General features: G+C 40.1%; 1 long non-coding RNA gene and 1 other non-coding gene across 2 annotated transcripts; one reads left to right on the top strand and one right to left on the bottom strand.

Moving 5' to 3' along the window:
- Positions 1-207: 207 nt before the first annotated feature.
- On the bottom strand, positions 208-279 carry TRNAA-UGC (transfer RNA alanine (anticodon UGC)). The gene has a single exon. It is a non-coding gene; the product is annotated as a tRNA-Ala (tRNA).
- Positions 280-1,365: 1,086 nt separating this feature from the next.
- On the top strand, positions 1,366-11,908 carry LOC110202829 (uncharacterized). The gene is made up of 3 exons (XR_002322797.2): positions 1,366-1,765; positions 7,555-7,685; positions 9,305-11,908. It is a non-coding gene; the product is annotated as an uncharacterized LOC110202829 (long non-coding RNA).
- Positions 11,909-18,618: the final 6,710 nt, after the last annotated feature.

The following is an 18,618-nucleotide window of genomic DNA, read 5'->3' as shown; positions in this document are numbered from 1 at the left end:
GTGGGAAGGGCTCTCTACTGGTGGTTGTGGCATTGAAGATGCAACAGCGAAGAGGCCAGGGAGCAGCAGAAAGCAATGAGCTGTAACGTCAGTGTTCGCTGTCTGCGTCCCCGCATTGTTCACGCACTGCGTGCGTTTCTTTCTCTTATTTCTTTGGATGGTTTTCTCACTTTGAAATTGGAGAAGAAAGGAAAAAAAAAGCCTCCTTGGAGATGCCGGGGATCGAACCCGGGGCCTCATACATGCAAAGCATGCGCTCTACCACTGAGCTACATCCCCCATCTCGTAAACGTTGTTTTCTGTCACCTACTTGATGATATAAAGAATTGTAACCTGTCGTTGAAACAAATTGCTATTAGTAAAATAAGGGAAATGAAAGAAAATAAGAAGGGAGAGGGGAAAAAGGGATAATCTCATTCTCTGAGAACGGCAATTTAACTGCATATTGTTGCCAAGCTTTTTCTTTTTTCTTTTTCCTGTGGGATGGGAGGAGGTGGGAGATAAATTTTTTTTTCAACAACCGTGTAGATCTTTCTATGCAACAAATCCCCATGAAAATGATGAGTTTACATCTGTAATTATCCACTTATTAACTCTTGCAAGGACCATTGCATTAGTCTCCTTATTAGTATGCCTTGCTCCATACTCTCCCACCCCTCACTGATGTTTTAGTGTTGGCCATTCCTTATGCATAAATAAGTTGGTGACAGCGCTCTCAGAACCTTCCAATGGCCTCCAAAAATGCCCAGAAAATAAAACCCAAACTCCTTAGCTTAATGTAAGATCGCTCTCCCATTCCTTCCTCTTTCAAACCACTCTAGTCCCCATAATCTAAAGTTGCTACAAACTTAATATTTGCCTGTTGCCTTTTTCCAAAAGCTTGGAATGAACACTTCCCATCATCACCTATTGAATATGAAATGCTATCATAGCCATCCATGAAGTCAGCACTGATTTCCCTAATATACTGGAAACAGTCTTTCCTCCCCTTTGAGTGAGATGTAGCCTCTGTGAAGACTTCTCAGGGTGGTGATTAAGAGAGACGGGCTCTGAAAGACCGAACAAGCCTAAGTTTCGGTTTCCTAGGAATTACCTAACTCATGGGAATTTGGCCCTAAACCCTCCCTGGATTGCCCTACCACTGCCACTTCAGCATTAAGTTTGCTAAAAAAGCACATGTATGTTCGGATGGGCTATAGCCTGTCTCTTTGTTCTTTGTCTTCCCGAAGATTTTTGCGCCTAGAATGTAAGCCCGCCTCCCGGCTAGGATTGGCTACAGACTGTCTCCTTGTTCTTTGTCTTCCCCAAGATTTTTGCGCGCTAGAATGTAAGCCCGCCTTCCGGCCAATGGGAATAAGGGAGAGTGGTGGGTGGAGGTTCGTCTGCCTTAGGGTATGTAATCTCATTTTGCTTTCTGTGTGTGGCCTCTGACCTGCGGGTGGTATATCGGAGGAGCAGCCCCCCTTCTCGGCAGATTGTAATAAAGAGTAACTTTTGCTTCCACCTGGAGAAGTCTCTGAGTTTGAGTTAGGGTCGCTTTGGAGATTCCACGGAGACCCGCCCACTCGTGAGCGAGACTCCACGTGCCATCGGAGAGATTTCTCCAGCAGCCCTCAGGCCAGACATAGGGAGCCTTCCCTCCGGCTGGGTAAAGTCTGGAAGAGAGAAACTCGGGGAAGCAAATGTGAAAGAATGGCAGCAACAAGATATTTTGTGAAGTCCGCGGGCAGCAGCGATTAAGGTGCAGGGGCATCGGATCAGTCACGTAAGTTGGTTCAGCCCGGAGGAGCTTTTCGAGGAGGCAGCTAGGTGGCGGCAGTGGATAGAGCACCGGCCCTTAAGTCAGGAGGACCTGAGTTCAAAATCGGCCTCAGACCAAACGTGACACTTACTTAGCTCTGTGACCCTAGGCAAGTTACTTAACCCCAATTGCCACAAAAAACCAAAAAAGTTAGTAGGTCCCCTTGGAGGGAAGGGGAGCCCTCTCCTGAGCAAATTCATTTGTGTGTTGCCTATAGGTAAGGGAATCATGGGCAAAGGACAGTCTAAAGTAGCAGCTGCCATTTGATATTTTGGAAGATTTCAGACTCCAAAATTGGGATGAACTGCCAAAATATAAGGGGAAGGATAAAAAGAAAATGAGTATGGGGTGGGATGTGTCAGTCGGAGGAAACGTCTTCTGGCCAAAGTTCGGAAGATTGGGTATGCCAAAAGTTGACTCTCTGATGAGGTATAGAAGTCTATCCTGCCCTACAGGAAAATAGAAGGGGAAGGGGATAAGAGAAGGGGGGGAGATAGAAGAGAGGACAGACTAGGGGAAGGGATATTCAGAGTGTAGCCATCTTGGGGTGGAGGGAGGGGGGAGATGGGACAAAAATTTGGAACTCAAAAACTTGTGGAAGTGAATGTTGAAAACCAAAAGTTGAATCTCTATGTAAACTCTAGGGAGCCCTTTAGTGCGGAGGAGAGTTCATATGCTGCTCTCTGGCTGTCTGGGGTGCAGCAGAGGGTGGTAGGAGAGAAAAGAGGGAAGAAGGAGGATGCATCTAAGCAGCTTCCCCATCCATGGGATCCCCTCCTTGCTCTCCCTCCTCCATATGCTCCGCCCTGCCTGCTGCAGGCCCTGACTCCACTTGTGCCTCTGCCATGGGCCCCCAACTCGGGAAGCGTTGGGGAGGACCTGATAAACTTGGATGAAGGGAGCTCGCCTCATGGTCCTCTTAAAAGAGAACTTAAACAGCTTCTTAAGGACCAAGAGAATTTCCCTCTCCCTCCCAGGTCATCACAGGAGGGTTTGTTTCCCCCAAAGGTTCCTCTTGCCCAAGGGGAACTGGGCTTTGTGAATGCACCCCTTAGCACCACAGAGGTAAGAAACTTTAAGAAGGAAATGAAACCACTGATAGAAGATCTTGTAGGGTTGTCTGAACAAGTTGATCAGTTCCTCGGTCCTAATGTATACGCTTGGCCAGTGCTGATGTCTATTCTAGGGATCCTATTTACAGGGGAAGGACAAGGACAGATTAGGAGAGCTGCTATGCGGGCATGGGATGATACACATCCACTTACCCAAGGGGGACCTTGTAGAGAACAGAAATTTCCTTTGCAAGATCCTAATTAGGACCATAATAATGCAGCCCACCGAGAAAATATGAAAGTTTTGAGACACCTAATAATCCAGGGTATAGGGAACGCAGTTCCCCGCAGTAAAAATATGAATAAAGTATCAGGTATAAAACAAGAAAAAGATGAGACTCCCTCTGCCTTCCTGAATAGACTAAGAGAAAACACGAGAAAATATTCTGGGCTGACGGAGGAGGACCCTACTGCTCAGAGTCTCCTCTGAATATATTTTGTTACTAATTCCTGGCCTGATATTAATAAGAAATTGCAGCAACAAGGATGGCAGACTAGAGCATTAGATGGATTATTGGAAATGGCTCAAAAAGTCTGTTAGCAGAGAGAATGAGGAAAAGGAAGAAAGAAGGAAAAATTCTAAGTTGATGTTACAATCTATGGAGCAACAGAAAGGAGATAAGATTCTATAGCAGACAGTGCAAACTGTTGCTAAATCTATAGAAAGAAGAGAAAAACAGGAAAAGAAAGGTCCTGGTTGGAAGAGTGGGCCTTGGGGACCTGGCCAGTCCAGATCTGAAAGGGCCATGAGCCCTAGGGCTCCTGATCAGAAGAAAGACTGGGGGAATCCCAGAGCATCCAGACAGCCCCTCATATGCTGGCACTGCAGGAAGGAGGGGCATATTCTGAGAGACTGCTCTCAAGCTCATTGGGAGCAGAGGGTGTACTCTTTCATGGAATTGGAAGGTTAGGGGTGTCAGGGGTTCATTGAGCTGACTCACCCAGAGCCCTTGATAAATGTGAGGGTGGGACTGCATAAGGAAAAATTTATATTTTTAATAGATACTGGAGCTACCAGATCATCAGTGACCCAGCTACCTATTGGCTCCAAGTTATCCAACAAAAGTTTAATGATATCAGGAGTGAAGGGAGAAACCTTTTCAGTTCTCCTCACTGAGGTTTTACAATTGGATTATCAGGGTGCTACTGCATTGGGACAGTTGCTTCTAGTTCCTGAAGCAGGAGTCAATTTACTAGGGAGAGATTTAATTATGAAATTTTCAATTTATTTAGTCCCTAGGGGTCCTTGCATAATACCTTTGCAGGTAGCCCTAATGAGGGAGGAAGAGAAAGCAAAAATTAATCCCAAAGTGTGGGCTGGTCCTGATAACTCTGGGAGAGTTAATATCACCCCTATAAGAATAACATTAAATGGTCCCACCATGGTGGTCAGAGTTAGGCAGTATCCCATTCCATTGGAAGGAAGAAGAGGACTCCAGCCAGTTATAAAGGGTTTACTCAAAGTGGGGCTTTTGGAACCATGTATTTGTCTCTTTAACACTCCAGTGCTTCCGGTGAAGAAGAAAGATGGGTCTTATAGATTAGTGCAGGATCTGAGAGAAATTAACAAGGTAGTACTCTCCTCCCACCCTGTGCTACCCGATCCCTACACTATAAGGGGGAAGATTCCCAGGTCTAGTAAATGTAATAGATCTAAAAGATAACTTTTGGAGTTGTCCCCTGGATTTGGAGAGTAGAAACATTTTTGCCTTTGAATGGGAAGATCCTGAGACAGGGAGGAAACAACAATATCGCTGGTGTGTACTACCTCAAGGTTACACTGAGTCCTCTAACCTGTTTGGGCAAGTGCTTGAGGGTATTTTAGAAGGGTTTAAGCCAACCCTTGGGACTCAAATCATCCAGTATGTGGATGACCTCTTGATAACGGGGGACAGGAGGGAAAAGGCTAGTGAAACCACAGTCAAGTAGCTAAATTTCTTGGAGGAACAGGGACTCTGGATATCTAAAGAAAAATTACAGTTTGTGGAAAAGGAAGCTAAATATTTGGGACATTTATTTAGTAAAGGGTAGTAAGAAATTAGACCCGGCCAGGGTGGAAGGAATTATTCAAACTCTCAGACCTAAGAGTAAGAGGGAAGTCTGCAAGTTTCTTGGATTGGTAGGGTATTGTAGAAACTGGATCGATTCCAATGCGGCTCTCAGTAAGACTTTATATCACCATTTATTGAATGAGGGACCGGATCCCATAGATTGGAATGAAGAGAGTAGTCAAAACTTTGAACGATTGAAAAGAATCTTGATCTCTACCCCTGTATTAGCCTTACCATCTTTGGAAAAACCATTTTATCTTTTTGTAAATGTGGAAAAAGGGGCAGCCCTTAGAGTCCTGGCGCAAATAAGAGCAGGGCAAAGATGAGCTGTAGCTTTCCTGTCTAAAATTTTAGATTCAGTGGCCAGAGGATGGCCTGTTTGCATTCAAGCCGTGACTGCTACCGCCATTTTGGTTGACAAGAGTAGAAAGCTCACCTTTGGGGGAAGTTTGATAGTGAGTGTTCTACACCAGGTGAGAACTATCCTCAGCCAGAAGGCGGGCAGATGGCTGACTGACTCAAGAATGTTAAAATATGAGGCCATACTTTTAGAGAGAGATGATTTGGTATTAGCCCAGGATCATAATATAAATCCAGCCTCCTTTTTAACTGCTAGTCCTGAGACACATGGTGATATTGAACATTGTTGTTTGGACTTAATAGAATACCGGACTAAAGTAAGGGAAGATCTTCAAGAGTCTCCCATCCCTGGGAATAAATCTGTTCATAGATGGTTCCTCCAGGGTCGTTGAGGAGAAGAGACAGAATGGGTCTGCTGTTGTGGATGGAGATAAGAATTCCCTGGTTGAGGCAGGGAGTTTGCCCAAGACCTGGTCAGCTCAAACTTGTGAACTCTATGCCTTAAATCAGGCCTTGAAGTTGTTGGAAGGTCAGGAAGGGAATGTATATATGGACTCTAAATATGCATGGGGTGTGGTACATGTGTTTGGTAAAATTTGGGAAGAAAGAGGAATGATAAACAGCAAAGGGAAAGAACTCATCCATACAACATTGGTGACCCAAGTTTTGGAGAATTTACTATTACCTGAAGTCATTCGTATGAAGGGACATCAACCGGGAATGTCTTTTGAGGCCAGGGGAAACTGCCTGCTGATGAGGAGGCCAGGAGGGAAGGGGAAGGAGAACTTAAGCAAGGTGACCCAATGTTGGTCCTGATCCCTTCTTTTCCTCCCAGTCTTCCTTCCCCATACTTCTCTCAGAAAGCTCAAAGACTTGGAGTGCAGGAAGACAAACAGGGACAATGGTTTGTACCCAATGGTCGAGAGGTACTGACTAAAGCAGGTATGAGGCAGGCATTACAGCATTTACATCAAGGCAGTCATTGGGATGTCCAGAACCTGTGTGATGCGGTCTTGGCTCGGTTTGTATCTCCCGGTTTATATACCCTAGCTCGACAGTTGGTGGACGGCTACCTTGTTTGTCGAAGAACAAACAGGTCAGCTCAATGCCAAGTGCTGAAGGGAGGCAGACCACCTGGCATAAGACCTTTCCAAAACATGCAAGTGGACTTCACCGAGTTGCCTCCTGTTGGCCGCCTCAAATACTTGCTGGTCATAGCGGACCACTTAACCTCATGGGTGGAGGCTTTTCCCCTGTCGCAGGCCACTTTTCCCCTGTCGCAGTTGCTAGAGTCTCATTGGAACAGATCATTTCTAGATGTGGGATGGTGGAAAGAATTGACTTGGACCAGGGGACACACTTTACTGCCAAAGTTCTCAAATTTCTTATGCAGGCCTTAGAAATTTCCTGGGAGTTCCACACTCCCTGGCATCCTTCTTCCTCCAGCAAGGTGGAAAGAATGAGTCAGGAAATCAAAAGGCAACTTACAAAATTGACTTTAGAGACTCAATTGCCTTGGACTAAATGTTTGCTTTTAGCCTTAATTAGGATTAGAACCAAACCCTGTAGGGATATTGGCTTGTCACCTTATGAATTTCTATATGGCCACCCTTACACAGGGGTGGGAAATGGCCAGAGTTGGGATCCAATCCTTGAGTGTAAAGATTGATTCCTTTGAGAATATGTACAGAGTCTGGCAAGGCATCTTCATATTTTGCAGAAGAAAGGCCTGGTGGCTCAGACCCCTCCTCTTGGATTCTTGGTACATAAGTTCCCGTCTGGAGACTGAGTGTTAATCTGGATGTGTGTTGAGGGCCAGCCCTAAAGAGTCTGATCTGGGTTGAAGATCCAGGACAGGGTTTGACTCTTGCCTAGTCTTGACCCCTAGGGCTCACATTCTTAAGAAGTTGGCTCACCAATCTCCCATGCAAGGGAGGCTCTTGGAACGTTCCTTCCTGCTCTTTGAACCCTTAGATTTATATACCATTCTTCTGTTAAGGTGGTGCAGGGAAGGTCTTGGAATATACTGCCCAATCTATGAACCCTGATAACAAGGAAACATATTGTAATGTCACGTATACAGAATATGTATGGGGAGTGTCTCGCAGGAGTGACTCTTTGAAGCTATGTTAGGTTTCTCTATATGTACTGTAACCCTCAAATGAATAAACAGCTCAGCCCTTACTGACCCGCCTGGCCCACGTTTCCTCATTATGCGCTCTCCCGTTAGGTGCCTCACTTGGAGCAGGCTGCAAGTGGCGCCTGAACAGGGACCTGAAAGACGATACGAGGAGAGCAGCTCTCTTGGTGCTCTGGAGAAGAAAAAGAAAAACCTTGGCGGCTCAGTGCTGTAGGAACAAGGTAAGAGAGCAATGATGCTATAAAGAACAATCCTTTAGCAGTATTAGGGCTAAAGGGAACACCAGGCTAAGTGGGTTATATGGAAAGCAGAAATAGGAAGACAGTTTTCTCACTTTGGAACGACTGTGTGCACATACTTTCAGTTTTGAGAAGCGCGATCTGGACCAAAAAGTATGGGTCAAGTACAAAGTGGGAAAAAAGATTGAGATTATTATTTAAGATTGTTAAAGAAAATGGTAAGGGAGAGAGGTATACTTATTACAAACAGTCAGCTACAGGAATTCTTAGAATGTGTAGAGAAATGTTGCCCATGGTTTCTGCAAGAAGGAACAGTAGATTTAGAGAAATGGGACATTATAGGCAAGCAAATGAGTGAATATTACAGAGAAGTGGGTCCTGGTGCATTCTCGATTGCTACCTTTTCAATTTGGAATGTGTTAAAAATATGTCTTATGCCCCCGGAGAAATCCATTAGCTACGAAAGTGATTCGGGTAGATATAGGGGTAGGAACAGATGAGGAAGAAGAAATGAATAAGGTCTTTGAGGAACAGTTGACAATTGTTGAGGAGGACAAGGAAGACATTCCTTGTCAAGATTCTATAATACCGTCAGCCCCATCAAGACCACCTCCCTCTTATAGATCAGGTTCCTATAAGGACGATGAGGTGAAAGATGTGTATTCCCCTTTTGTTAAACAACAGAAAGATGTGTATTCCCCTTCTGTTAAACAGCAGCTTGGGAAAAAGTTATGATGCAAAGGGTTGTTAGAAGAAGCGATAGAAAAGGCAGAAAACAGAGGGGAAGAAGTGCCTATGGAATTAAAATTAGCTATTCCAAAAGGCATGAAGTTCCCATTATATGAAGAAGAGGACCCAAATAATCCAGAACAGATGATTAGGGAACATGGGAATTTTGAATTAAAATTATTAAAAGAGTTAAAACAGTCATCAGTAGAATATGGGCCAAATAGTCCGTATGTTCAAACATTATTAGATTCAATAGCTAATATAGCCATGGCTCCACATGACTGGTATTCACTGGCAAACACATGTCTGGAACCAGGAGATTATCTAGTATGGAAATCAGAATTTTTTGAGCAATCCCAAGAGCAGGCGAGATACAATACAAGAACAATGATCCCTGTTTCTGTGGAGCAGCTCACAGGAACAGGAATGTTTACTGAACTGCAGCAACAGCTAGATTATCCACTCATAGCATATGAACAAATTATGAAGGCTGCACAGGCGGCATGGTTAAAGGTTCCTGGGAAACAGGGTAGGGGAGCCTCGTTCACTCAAATAAAGCAAGGTCCCCAAGAAACTTTCCCAGATTTTCTAGCCCGACTTACGCAAGCCATACAAAGGAGTGTCTCTGATTCACAAGCAGCCCAAATACTCCTTCAAAAATTGGCCCGTGAAAATGCTAATGCCGATTGTAGAAAAGCCTTACGAGGTGGCAAGCCTAATATGACTATTACAGAAATGATTCAGAGATGTCAGGATGTAGGGACCACACATTTTCAGGCACAAGTAATGGCAGCGGCTCAAGCAGAAATGGTAGCGGCTGCCTTTCATAAAAATCAGAAGGGTCTGTGAATGTTAAAATGCTTTAATTGCAGGAAGCCTGGCCATATGAAGAAGGAATGTAGGACCCCTTGAAAGGCATCATCACAGCCCGCCACTACTCCTTGTCCTAGGTGTCAAAGGGGAAATCGTTGGGCATCACAGTGCAGATCTACTACAGATGTTAATGGGCAGCCTTTAAACCCCCGGTGAGGCTTGCTCCGGCCCCATCAAACAATAGGGCCAGTTCTTTCATTACTACTCCCAGTCCCTGCTCCACGCCCACAAGACTCATAATAACAGACCTTATTCATGCCACCCCGGGTAGTGCTGGACTAGATTTCAGTTCCAGTCTTGATAAGGACATCGGGGGTGAAGTGGTCTGCATTCCCACTGGAGTACGTGGCCCATTACCCCTGGAGATGGTGGGTCTTATGCTAGGTCGTAGTTCCCAGACACTTTGGGGACTCACGGTCATCCCTGGAGTGGTGGATTCTGATTACACTGGATAAATTGAGGTTATGGTATATGCTTTTCCCTGTTGTCGTTTTTTCATTCAAAATGGGGAGAGGCAAGCACGAATGATTGTAATGGACTATAAAAAACTGGGAAAAACAACAGAAGAAATAAGGGGGACAGAAGGATTTGGTAGTACAGGACTGTTTTGGCATAGAACTATCACAGACCCTCGACCAAGCTTAAAAATAGAAGTACAAGGAAAAGAATTTGAAGGGCTAATAGACACAGGAGCTGATAAGTCAGTTATCAGTTTATGGGTCTGGCCTAGGGAATGGCCACTAGATGAAGGGAATGTGATGTTACAGGGAATAGGAGAAATAGCTGCTTTTGCACAAACTGCGGTGTGGCTTATGTGGAAAGTAGAAGGACATTGAGGAAGATTTAGACCATATGTACTACCACATATTCCATGTTGGCTTTGGGGAAGGGATTTGTTGAAAAACATGAATGTTACAATAAATAGCAAAAATTTTTAGTAGGGGTCATGGCCAAAGAGAAAAGAATCGTACAAGTACCAAAGATCACATGGAAAGAAGGGCCTCCCATTTGGGTGGATCAGTGACCCCTTAATTTAGAAAAAATCAGGGTTCTTCAAGATATAATAACTGGACAATTAGCAGCAGGTCATATAGAATTTTCCACTAGTCCATGGACTTCTCATATATTTGCTATTAAGAAAAAATCAGGTAAATGGAGAATGTTAACAGATCTCAGACAAGTTAATGCCTGTATGGAAACTATGGGAGCTTTACAACCAGGATTGCCTTCTCCAGTTGCAGAAGAGGATGAGGGGAAAGGTGTATTCCCTTTCTCTTAAACAACAGAACTGGAGGAAGCTCATTCTCCAAAGGAGTTGTCTGATTTGTGTAGGGGATTTCTGACTAGTCTTCCTGTCATTATGTTATCTGTTCTATGTGAGTGTCTGTGTGTATGTGTGTAATCTGAAACCTTTTGCGGCTAGCTAGCTTTCTCTCCTTCCCCCTCCCTACTACCAGCCGCCTCCCGGGAGCGGGTGGATGGGGGTGAGATGGAGAGGAAAAATATTTTATTATTTACATCATATGATTGATAAAAGAGAAGAAAGTTTAAGCATGCAATAATGAGAGAAGTAGGGGTAGAAAGAATAGCATAATCTGTCTGCATTAATAGCATGAATGGAAGATTTGAGAATAAATGATTTGAAAACTTTTGAAGAGTTATTAGGAAGAAATTCTCTTTTTTTTGAGAATAAATGATTTGAAAACTTTTGAAGAGTTATTAGGAAGAAATTCTCTCTCTCTCTTTTTTTTTTTTTGCATTCTAAAGCTCTGGCCAAAGCTTTTGGATGTAAAATTGAAAGATTATCAAAGATAAGTTGTTGGAAAATATTCTCTTCCTTTCTCTCCATTCCAACCCTGGCCAAGTTGGGGTGTGAGAGACAGAATGAGAATAGTGAAAAGGAGGGTGCACCCCCTCAGTTCATAAAGCAAAGTTTTTTATGTATTTGGAATGCAATCAAAAGACAATTTAGCTCATTCAAATTAGTAATATGCTTGTTTCAAATTTTAAAAAATCTAGTATCATTACAAATTGGTAAACTTTTGTATTGTTTTGTGCTATGTCAAACAATTTTTAACAATTTACATGTTATTTAAAATGTGAATTAAAAAAGACTGAAAGACAGTGGGAAAGCTGTGTAAAAAAAATAGCTAAATTATTTTATCAAGTCCAGTTAATTTTGTCTCATAATGTTTTATAACTGTCAATTAGAAAGTCAGGTATTTCCATCTTTACCTGTAATTAAAGAACAGCTTATAGTTAAAACAATTTGACTATCACTTATGAAAATTACCAGATTGTTAATTAAGTTATTTGAAGTTACTGTTTTAATGTTAACACCTAGAATTTTTAATTACTTATGAGTGAAAAGGAGGGGCACAAGGCAATTCTCTCTACTTTGTAAATTTGCCAGAGCTCCTGGAAACTATCTGTTGTGAGCAAGGTCATCTACCCTGAATGAGAGAGAGAACTTGTTAGGATTATGCAGTTCCTAAACAATTAATTTAGCTTGCTGAGAAGCTGCAACTATATGAAATGATTCCTAATAATTGGCTTTTTACCAGAACAAGTTTAAATTTGAGAAAGAAAGATGTTAAGTGAAATCTATTATGTGACTCATGGTAAATCTTTGTTACTTATTACAACTCCATGGGAGTAAAATTAACTGTATCTGGCTTTAAGCCAATTAGTGAAACTTGCTGTTAGGTAAAACACTCTTAGGACTATAACTAATTTTGTTTTGAGTTTGAATTTCGGTATAGTCGTCTCCATTAAATCAGTATTTGAAGTTTTCCTATTATGTTCCTTTAAGAAGGAATGTTTTCTACCATGTGCAAAAATTTTGTTCATACCACTTTTAAACTTGTTAGGCAGAAATATTCCCAGACAAAAATAATATATTATTTGGATGATAAATTTTGCAGTTATTCTATTACTGGCGAACTTTCCTTATTAATGTGTGAGCTTTAACAAGCTCTTCGGTCTCAAAGATTTATAATTACTTCTGATAAGGCACAAAAGAAATCACCCTTTGCTTACTTTGGACATATTGTTTCACAGCCCATTAGACCCCCAAAATATTAAAAAATAGGAAAGATTCTTTAAAAACTCTTAAAGATATTAATTAGCTTTAGCCTGCCTAGTAGATCACCACTAATCAATTATTTTAAGATGAATTTACTCAATTAATTCCCTTTAATTTGTGGGGGCACAATATTTTACATCTAAGGGGAGCTGTTATTTTGTTTGGGTGGAACAGTGGCTTTTGACAAAAAGGAAGCTTTTTACAGTAAAGCAATTAGTTGAACAATACTTTTAAAAGGACATATAGAATTCTTTACAAATCCTTGGAATTCACCTGTTTTTGTTATTAAAATGCAGTCAGCGAAATAGAAGATGCTTCATGACCTCTGAGCTAATAATGAAGTCTCCCTTCACCCATTATGAATTCTGTTTCCTAGCCTTTGAAAGTTATTGATTTAAAAGACTTCTTTTTTTACTATTCCACTCCAAGAAGCTGACAAATGTTGCTTTGCTTTTACAATACCCAGTGTTAATGCAGAACACCCTGCAACCAGGTTTCAATAGAAAGTCCTTCCTCAAGGCATGAAAAACAGCCCTACAATGTGTCAAAATTTTGTTAATAAAGCTATACAACCAATTAGGAAAAAATTTCTCAATGCAAACATACTACACTATATAGTGACATACTTTGTAGTTGTTCCACTGAAAACTCACACATTTATTTCCTCAGCCTCAATTAGCTTTACAAGAATATGGGCTTATTATAGCCCCAGAAAAAGTTTAAGAAAAATCTCCATTTTCCTACCTAGGTCATATTGCCACCGAAACAACAGTGAAGCACTTGATGAATTTTTAGAGGATACTAATTAGTTTTGACCATCATTCCAAATTACTACAGAACAATTGGCTAATTTCTTTTTTACATTTAGAGAAGATCCTAATCTTAAATTCCCCTAGGACATTAATTCCTTAGGCAAAAAAGGAGCTTTATTTAGTCAAACAGAAAAATTCCTGAAGCTCAACGCACCCATATTTTTTTAAATGAAGAGGTACCAGGTGCTATTCTTGGTACTCCAGTGTCCCCTACAATTTTTAACTTACAGGAAATTTACTTTCTGTTATTAATCAACCTTATAAAAAAAGCAAATAGACACTCTTGTTTCCTCTTTAGAGGATTGGCAAATTGCTATTACTATTTTTTCTGGTCGTATTGATATTGATAATTACTACCATTTCTTAAGATATTAACCTTTTTTTACTAATTATTCATAGGTATTTCAAAAAGATTGATAGAATTAACCCCATTCCTTCAGCACCCATGACATTCCCCAATGGGTTAAGTACAGGTATAGCAGGATATTATGAGCTTATTAATGTTGTTTATGTCTCTCAAAATATAGAGACTGCAAAGTTAAAATATATTACTAATACACAATTATATACTGAAAGCAATGGCATTATTGATTCTTAACTACAGTGCTGCCACTTAACTTTTATTAAGCTTTTATTGAGCCTTTTATTAACTATATTCTGCCAATACAACAACCTTAACTGTAGAGAAGAAAACATTTTGTGACTATTTTTGAATAAATAAACTCCTACAGTATTAGAAACATAGTATAAAGAATAATGATTATTTTTTAATTAACAGCCTGTTTCAAATGTATCAAGAGGCTTTTCTCCCAAACATATTTGACAATTGGATGTAACCTATATGCCTTCTTTTGAAAAGCTTTCTTATATTCATGTTATAATGGATACTTTTTTCTTTCATTTTTGCCACTTTACAAACAAGTGGTACAATTAAATATGTGATCAATCATATTTTACAAGCCTTCACAGTTATGAGTGTACTTAAACGAATCAAAACAGATAATGCTCCTGAGGAGCTTCCATTAGCAAAACATTTTCTATCTTTTATGCTTTTTATAACATTTCTCTGATCACAAACATTTTATATAATTAAAAACAAAGATATTAAAATTATTCTTTTTAAACAAAAAAGGGGGAATCTGGGCTATTACCCCTCATTGATAATTGGTTATTAATTTTTGACAATTGGCTATTAATTTTTATAATTGGCTATTAATTTTCTAAATATGAACAAAGTTGAATACACTCCAGCCTAAAAACATCCAGAGGCCCACATCCATTACTGGATCCATTACTAAAGAGGGGATGAGGGTGTGCTTATAATTTTTCAGAAAACTTTGATAAACCTGTCCGGATACCGGAGAAAGATGTCAGAGCATGTATAACAACTCACAGCTTGAATGCAATGTATGAGGATTCTGGGAAAGCGCAGAAGGAGCCAATCTACAGTGACAGTTGCCTTCCCACATGGGGTCCAGTGAAAGCTCCCTCTCATCGAGTGATAAAAGACTCCTGAACTTGTACTTTTAGTAATAGTAGCTTTACTTTCTGCTCAAGTGTGTAATGTACAGACTGTTCAGCACTGGACTTATTTTTCCTTTTCCACCCTGGATGCAAACCCTCACATATTTGGACAAATTGGGACTGCATATATACTAATAACACCTGTATATTCAGAAGACAAGAAGATCCCTATCTCCAGGACAAAGTCAATGTTACAGTTACCCTCAGATCTCTAGCATCCAGGACACCTATATGTTTTTTAAAATTTAGCAACAATATTGAATCCTGTTTTTTCCTTGTTACATCATTTGTTAATACCAGTGTGTCTATTGGATATGTAACTTTTATTCAATCTAATACTACTTTTGAATAGCATGTTACTTGTATCAATTGTGCTCTCAAACAATATATTGATAATAATGACTATATTGTATTTTTGGGAATTATCATTTGCTATTTTCCCTACCAGTGTTTTACATGAATAGTTTCAGAATTCTGGTGAACATGTTCTTCAAATTATTTCTTCCTCCTTAAGTCAATCAAAACAATTTATGTGTCTCCTTATTATTGGTTTAATCATTGTTGCTTCTTTTATTGTATCTACTGCTGTTTCATCTATTATACTACAATCTGAAATCTAAATTGCATAATTTGTATATGACTTGGCAAAAAATATGTTTAGTACCTAATGCAGAAGAAGCTATTGATACATTGTATGAAGTCAGTTTATTAGAACAATCAGTATTGTATTGAGCAGATAAGTCAGAACCCTTGAAAACAAGGTTGCTATTGCAATGTGATTACAGATATTCATTTATTTACATTATCCTGCTACCCTGTGATGCTTTAGATCCTAATATCTCATGAGATAAGACAAGTGCCTCCCTGTTGGGGGCCTGGCACAATTCTAAATGCCATCCAGGAGATTGCAGACAGTCATTCCCCGGGGGCCAACCCAAAAAATCTGGCTGTAGAGCTCTTAGAGAAATTAAGTGCGATCAATATATTTAAGGATTTACCTGCCTTGTTACTTCATGTATTTTCTTGGGCAGTGTTATTATCTCCTGTATTGTTACCTTAATTAAATCAAGGATCACAGTGCTAGGAACGTAAAGGGAGGAGCTTGTTGAGGGCGGATCTTAAGAGTCTGATAAGGGTTTAAGATCCAGGGCAGAGTTTGACCTCTGCCCAGGCTTTTACCCAAAAGGGCTCAATGATTAAGAGGTATGGCTCTCCAATTCCTTCCTGATTAGGAGGTCCCCAAGACATTCCTTCTCACTCTTTGAACCTTAGATTTACACATTCACTCCTCTATGCAGGTGGCGCCATGGCGCCTGGGAAAACCTTGGAAAATACAACCCATCTAGGAACCCTGATAAGGTGGAAATGTATGTTGTCACGTCCTCAGCAGATGTTTTGGGGAGTATCTCACGGGGAGGACTCTTTGAAGTTAGGCTAGATTTTCTATATACATCCTGTACCCTCAGATGAATAAACTGAGTCAGTAATGCTGCTCCGCCGGGCCCATGTCTCAAGTTTATTTCGTGCTCTTCCGTTCGGTGCACTATTTGATTGCTGGCAACAGGACTATATTGTACTTTTGGTAGAACAGTCGTCATTTGCTATTTTCCCTACTGACATCTCACATGAATAGTTCCAGAATTCTGGTGAACATGCTAAAATTATTACTTCCTCCTTAAGTCAATCAAAACAATTTATTGGTCTCCTTATTACTGGTTTAATCATTGTTGCTTCTCTTTGTATCTACTACTGTTTCGTCTATTGTAGTACAATCTGAAATTCAAACTGCAAACTTTGTAAATGACTTAGCAAAAAATATATGTTTAGTACTTAAAGCACAAGAAGCTATTGATATATTATATAAGGTCAGTTTATTAGAGCAGTCAGTGATAACATTAAGTAGACGTATACAACAATTAGAAACGTGCTTCAATCTGAAATGTGATTATCAGTATTCTTTTATCTGTATAACTCCAAATGTGTATTCAAATTTCACTAATGTAACCATTGAACAAATATTAAATGAGCTCCAGGGTGCTTGGCACTCTGAAAATATTACATGGGAAATTAACCAATTATCCAAAATACAACATGAAATCGCTGATTCTCGTATTGATGATATTGATCCTCAAGATGTTGCAAACAAATTGTTAAATTGGATTGATCAACTTAATCCTTTTAAAAATGTATTAAGTTTGATATTGCATTTTCTACCTTTGCTATGTTTTGCTTTGGTTTTTTGTTTCCTCCTTCCCTGTCTTTTAAAATATGCTCACCACATCGTAGGTGAGATTTATCCATTCCTTCATCATCTCAAGTTAGCACAGAAAAAAGGGGGAGTTGCTGAGGGCCAGACTGACAAGTCAGAGGATTCAGACTAGTCCAGGTTTTACCTGTTGTTTTCCTCTATCCAATGGCTGCCTAAGTCAGGAATGTGGGCTCTCCAACCTCCCTGCTCTGTCTCTCTTGGGAACAGAAGGACCTTGAAGATTACAGGAGGTGAGGAAACGGTTCAAGAGGGGACTCCCCCTGCTTACTGTTCCCATGAGAAAAATAATTGTTGATACTTTGCCTTTGCCACTCTGGGTTCTGTTCCCTCAGATTAATAAACAGAGCTTGTTCTTTACTTGCCTCCCACCTGGCCCTCATGTTTCTTTCTCTCTTTATACTCGACCGGAATACAAACATAGCCATGGACGCAGGTCTCGCAGCACCCTCGAGCATACATAATTCATTATAAGGATGACATTCTTTGTGCTCATCCACAAAAGAACAATTAGCTAATATTATGGGGAACATGTTTAAAGCTCTTAAAGAGCACAGTTTGGAGATAGCACCTGAAAAGATTCTAAAGGCACCTCCTTATTCGTATTTAGGAAAAATAGTAGGAATGAAAGAAATTCAGCCTCAGAAGATATGTATTAGACAAGATAAGCTAAAAACATTAAATGATTTTCAGAAACTCCTAGGAGACATTAATTGGGTCATACCTTATTTAAAAATAGGAACTCATGAATTAAAAGATTTATATGATATTCTCAGAGGTGATCCTGATCCTACATCTTCTTGAACACTTACCACAAAAGCAAAACAGCAATTAGAAAAGATACAGAAATCAATTGAAACTGTGATGGCTTATTGCATAGAATCTGGTATACCTTTAGAAGTTACAATATTGGATACCCCAGATATACCTTTTGGATGTATACATCAGAAAGATAAGTTACTAGAGTGGGTTTTTCGGCCTTCACAGCCAAAATATACTCTTCAAACTTATCCTTCTGTGGTAGCAATCTTGGCTAAGAAAGCCTGCAAAAGAGTATTACGGTTAGTTGGACATGCCCCTAGTACTATACATCAACCTTATGATAAAAAACAAATAGAAGAATTACTCAGTCAAGACCACTCTTGGCAGGTTCTTCTTACTATTTCTCAAGGGGAAATAGACAGTACATATAATACCCAATTTTACAATTTGCTAGAAAACATCAGTGGATTATCAACACGACAGTAAAAAAGAATCCATTAGTAGGAGCACTGTCTGCCTTTACTGATGGCTCTTCTAATCACATTTCTACATACTTTATTCCCCCGATGAAAGATATGTAGCACATACACCGCTTGATTCTACCCAACAAAATGAAATATATGCTATAATATTAGTACTACAAAGATATTCTGGTCCTCTTAATATATTTTCAGATAGTAAATATGCAGTAGGAATGGCTAATAATATAGAAACTGCTCAAATTAAAGTGTCATCTAATTATAACATATTGCAACTTTTTATGATGTTACAAAAAACTATTTGGGAACAAACTTCCCCAGTATATTGTACACATATTCCTTCACATACAGAGCTTCCAGGACCCCTTACGCAAGGAAACTGAAT

Source organism: Phascolarctos cinereus, unplaced genomic scaffold (assembly GCF_003287225.1).
Source record: "Phascolarctos cinereus isolate Bilbo 61053 unplaced genomic scaffold, phaCin_HiC Scaffold_5;HRSCAF=322, whole genome shotgun sequence".
NCBI classification, from domain to species: domain Eukaryota; kingdom Metazoa; phylum Chordata; class Mammalia; order Diprotodontia; family Phascolarctidae; genus Phascolarctos; species Phascolarctos cinereus.
Note: the sequence above shows the minus strand (reverse complement) of the source record. Positions and strands in the feature narration are given on the sequence as shown.